This window comes from Epinephelus moara, chromosome 22, assembly GCF_006386435.1.
Source record: "Epinephelus moara isolate mb chromosome 22, YSFRI_EMoa_1.0, whole genome shotgun sequence".
Lineage (NCBI taxonomy): Eukaryota > Metazoa > Chordata > Actinopteri > Perciformes > Serranidae > Epinephelus > Epinephelus moara.
Window position 1 is genome coordinate 22,335,564 of NC_065527.1, and position 5,944 is coordinate 22,341,507.

Genomic DNA, 5,944 nt, shown 5'->3' on the forward strand with positions numbered 1-5,944 from the left:
TTTATGAGACAGTGGGCCCCTGGGCACAGACATGCTGTAGGCCCCATCACCTCTCCTACAAGAGCAAGAAACACAAACTTTAAAGTTGTTTAGCTGTTGTTTGTTTTGGTTTTGCAACTCTATGTAGTTGTGTATTTCCCCTTTTGGTAGTCTTAATGAGTCTCTTTGCAGCAGTTTTGCATCTATTTGTTTTTTTTTTTAATGCCTCTTTGTTGACATTTAAAGTCTCTCCCAGGTAGGTACATGTCTCTTGGAGTGGCATTTTGTAGATGAAAGTGAGGGGGCCCCTGGCACTTCGGCCTTTCAGTAATCCATCCATGACTTTAGGTGCAGAATGAAACAGCTTCTAAAGAAAATGGATCCTAGTGGCGAAATGTAACTAAGTACATTTACTCACTGGAAAATTCTCCTACTTCTTCAGCTAGATAAACTCTTTAAAATCCCTCTTCGGTCAGCTGTAAAATGCATCATCACCAAGCTGAAAACAGCGCTGTATTTCTGACATCATGAAAAGCTGACTTATTTAGAGATACATGGTTCTCACAGGACAGCGATGCTACAAATATATGATGATCATAAACATGATGCATTGCTGTAGATTAAACCACCCAGCTATATATAAAGAAGTTAAAATGGGCACAACCTCAAACAGCAGTAAAATCTACATCAGTAAAATGCAGCATACACATTAATGCAGCAGAAAAATTCATCCAAAAACATTTTTACTGCACAATGACTACTCTTACTTTTTATACTTGAAGTACATCTTGCTGATAATATTTTCATACTTGTGGAGTAAACACAATAGTTCGGCACATAACCTAAGATAAAACCACAACTTGTAATTTTTACACCTCAGCTTTTGTGCAGATGAAACAAACAAAATGAAATGTGTTCATGACTGAGCTTTAAGGCCCAAATGCACTACACCAACATCAAAGAACTAGTGGCATCGAAGGCCGACACTTGCGTCCTCTCACGTCACCTGTTTCTCGGCCAAAATGTTGCACTTGAACACACTATAAAGACTGCTTGAGAGGAAATAACTCATACCAGTAGGCCCTAGAGATGCTGTTAGGCTAGCTGTGTCCCCCTGTTTCCAGTCTTGATGCGAAGCTAAGCTTCCCAGCTGCAGGCTGTAGCCTCATCTTTCAGGGCCTTGACACACTAAGCTGACTGGTGGCTATTGGTTAATGTTGGGCTGTTGGTGGGCATCTGTCGCCACAGTTTTTGCATTGTGTCACATACCTTTGGCACTAGTTGGCCCTTGTTGGCTCTTGTTGGCTTTTATTGGCCAATGCAGCATGTGGAATTGGCATCAGACCTGGCAGAGCCCGTGGGTGAAAGAAATCCCTCCAATTGGCAGTTCAGCTCAGTGCATGAGAAGAGAAACCAAAGTGAGGAAAGTAAACAAATGGCTAAAGTCAAGAGGGCGTGAGGTTGAAACAAACTTGTAATATTTAGTAAGAATATATTATTAGCTATTGAGCTCTTCTGCAGAAACAGTATGTAATTGTGTTTCTTGAATCTGTCCTGTTGGTCTTCTGGTTTCCTTTTATTAATGATGCTGCTATGGAAAGTTATTTCCTCTCATGCAGGTGGAGAACGTAGTTGGCAGTTGGCTGTAGTCTTTGCGGTGTGTTCAAGTGCAACTTTTTGGCTGAGATACAGATGACACGAGGGGACCCAACAGTCAGCCTTATAGTGACTAGTTCTTTACTGTTGGTTTGGTCTGTTTTGACCTGAACAGACAAACACGAGCGTGATATCAATCTTCTCATCAAACGGTTGGCAAGACAGCAAATAAACCTTTTCCCCAAAATGTCAAACTACTCCTATAATGTAGCCTTTGATGTCACATGGTGCTCTAATTGTCCTCTTGTGCACTGATGCAGTTTGATTTATACAATAAACTGCACAAGCAGCATTGCATAATACTCACTGCATCATTAAACAGAGAAAACAAAGTGCAGTACACAAATCCAATCCAGGAGGATATGCCACTGGAGTGTAAATGTTAAACTAAATTAGCCCCGTGTCGTCTCTTACAATTGCAGTGCACTAGGTTACAGTATGTGGCCATATGGGCTCTGTCTAGCATTACTGTCACCCCTCATTTATTATAGTGAGGGAAGATGGCCCCACTATGCCCCTCAAATCCTCTTAGCCAACATTTAGCTGATTGATTTTTTTCTTCCACCTCTATTCAGATTATCAATGTGATAAAAGCAGGAAGTTGTATATTATTAATGCTGTTCAGCCTCTTGGGTGGATGGATGGACGAGAAAGAGAAACATAAATGTTTCAGCAGCGGCCACGTCTGAAAGAATAATGTCAAGGCAACATTATTGAATTTAAAGGCAGAGCAAACTGAGTAAAAGAAATAAATGACGCACGTGTGATTCAATCCCCTCGGCAAATAACCTGTTACATATGGAGAGGAAGAAATTACGAGTCATCACCTCTTGTGGTGGTAATGTACAGGTTTGTGCTCATGAAGATTAACAATTAATATACTTTCTACAGCTATAAAGTGTAGCTGTCGTAAAATGAGCTTGCAGCAGAAACACATTGCATTCATTTATTTTTTTTATTTTTTTTTTAATTCCCCCCCTGCCTACTGAATTCCTACTGCAGACCTCCATCGCAGAGATCCACGGTAATAGCTTTCACTCAGCAGAATAGTTTTAAGCAGGTCCCCCATAAACAATGTATTCCACTTCAGGCTATAGAAACCACATAGCGGGGTTCAACAAACAAATCAGGTCTTTTGAACATGTGGTTTGGCTCCATGTTGTTTAAGACAGTTGGGTTAGCGGATTCCAACAGACTCTGTCCTATGTGTTCTCCAGATGGCACCGCACACTGTCTCTCACAGATTGTATATAGCTCTTAGATCCTTCATAAGTTCAGATGATTCCCTGCCCCCATCCTCTCCCACTGAACTATACTAAATGATGATCATGGAGATTATGTATTGGTAATTCCTGCCAGGTCTTTAAAAGAATGCCCATGCTGTGTGCTTAATACTCAGTGGAGGGATTATGCAGACCCCTACATGTGGTGTTGTGGCTGCATACCTCCAGTCAGACTAAACCCAATCTGTTACAGATTTGGACTAAAGAAGAGAGGTGCAGCAAGCACAAGGGGGCTGGGTGGAGGTCTGTGCTGTATTCAGGCTTTACTGTACATTCCACTTCTTCTATATCATGGAGGATCAGAGCTAAACCTCCCTTTGGAGGCAGTATTTTTATCTGTGTGTATTAAGACGTTAAAAAAAAAAAAAGAACCTTGGCTTGTGTCGAGGCTGTGTGCTTCATAATTTTTTTTTTCTTGATTCTCCTTTTTTTCTACATTTTTATTTTCCCTTTGTGGTCGAGGCAAACCCAAATCCCCCTTCAGTTTCCCCTTGAATGTTGGTCCAATTAAACACACATGTGGATTTTCATATTGAAGCTCATAAAAGGTAAACGCCGGCGATTTACATTACATTTACATAAGGAATGCTAAGTACCTACACATGTCAGGTGTTAATATCTCTATCAAAAGCAGATGGTCATCACTATTCATTGTTCTTATTCAAGGTGTTTCTTTGAGCAACAATCTCCTGGGCACGGGTCTGTTTTCTATTTAGGATTGTAATTAGCCAATAGGTGGCATCCTTTGCACTTTTTCAAACTAAACTCAGCAAATGTTATATAGAGTGCATCAGAGGTCATGTACGACAAGTATCTGCTATTATGTGAACTTTTTATTGCATGTGTGTAAACAATAAAGTTTGATTCATGGTCACTCCTATACAGCCCCTCATACACAGAAATGTATACACATATATATGAGACCATTTGGCAGGAAATGCTTTTTTGTAGAGTTCAAAACTTGGCATGAATTTGTCTAGTTTAACTTTATGATGGTCGTCGAGTTCGGCCAACATGTGTAAAGTTCTGTGTGCTGTTATACGAATAATTTATTATCCTGGCTATCAGTGATATATATATATGTGGTTGTAGTTAAAGTGGAACTACACATATTTTTTGCTTTAAATTATCAATATAAAGTAAACTTTGACTGCACAGTGTAATGGCTATAGAATAATCACACCATTAGCATTTCGACTGGTTCCTTATAAGCCTTGTTTTCACTGTGCAATGCTGTCTGCCATCACGTATGATCCATCCATCCATTTTCGTAACCGCTTATCCTCTTGAGGGTCGCGGGGGGGCTGGAGCCTATCCCAGCTGACACTGGGTGAGGCAGGGTACACCCTGGACAGGTCGCCAGACTATCGCAGGGCTGACACATAGAGACACACAACCATTCATACTCACATTCACACCTACGGACAATTTAGAGTCACCAATTAACCTGCATGTCTTTGGACTGTGGGAGGAAGTGGGAGTACCTGGAGAAAACCCACGCTGACATGGGGATAACATGCAAACTCCACACAGAAGGGTTCCCTCACCTGGGATCAAACCAGTACCCTCTTGCCATGAGGCGACAGTGCTAACCACCACTAATATAGTTTAATTTAAGTTTAATATAGTTTAATTATATTTATTTTATCAATGATTCTAAATTTGTACTATTGTTGCATAGCATCTTTTAGAACCATTGCCGGACACATTTGGTGCCCTAGGAAAGCCTCCCCTGGATTTGGGTGTCCCCCTCTGAGTTGTGTAGGGTGTGGTGTAGGTTTGCATGTAGACAGTAGGGACATGTCAATACCAATATCCTGGGAGGATCGCTTTGTCCCCATTTTAGCAGATCTGAGCTCGTATTGATTCCATTATACACTTTAAATACCAGATGCCTCTTAGTCCAGGGCTCTGCTGGAACTGTCCTTACATTCTACATGTGCTTTTATTTATCTGTATATGTATATATGTATGCATGTATGTATTTATGCATATATATGTATACATGTGTGATGTGTATATATATATTTTTATATAATATATTAATTAATATATAACTTTTTATCTTTATATTTTTATATTTGTAAGTGTATGATGGCAATTTGGGGCTGGGAGAAAGCACAGTTTCGTTCCCATGTACTCTGTATGTGTAAATGACAATAAAGGTGAACTTGGCTTGATTCAGTACAGGACAGCGCATTTTATTTTCAGCACATATTATGCCTTATCAGAAGTTTTCAGCTAGTGTCAGTATTTCACCTCCAATGAAGAGCTGCATAAATTTTCATCCAGAGAGACTCCCAAACAGGGCTCTGTGTCTGTCAGACAACCTGAGGGGGACACTACCATATGAGCAGAGCATTACCGTAATGCACGGCAGTCTATAGGACAGGAAGATTTTTTTCTTGAAACATTATGACTTTACTCATTAAGTAACAAGTTTATTTTCATAATATTACAACTTATTCTTGACTTTTCAGTGAGCACAGATATTTAGATTTTGTTTTGAATGTGCATTACTTTCAAACATGAACAGAAATCTTGCTAAAACACATATGAACTAAAGTTTAGGGGTTTATGAATTAAATAAAATGATGTGAACAGGTGCCACTTGCACATTAAAGAGGTCACTACAACACGTTATATTTTTATATTTTGAATTGTTACCTGCAGCCTGAATTTTGTGTTGTTGTTTTTTACACAAATAAAGACATTTACACCATAAATTGGTGCATGAAATTTCACCAGGACATATGAAACAAAGTGTTTGTCACTCAAAACCTTCTGGGGGATGACACCCAAACTCCCATCTATGTATTCCCACCAATGTGAAATAAAACTTACGCACTTGGGATGGCGTCCTGCCTATGTCACCCATAGGAAGAACCGCCACTTTTTATATCATACAGAGTAACTTTCAAAAGTGTAATTAAATAAATCACAGTAAGCAAAGCCAGAAACTGTACAGTTAAAGGGGAATGTAATAACAAAAAAAGGGCAGGTGGTATATACTTTAAAGACCCATA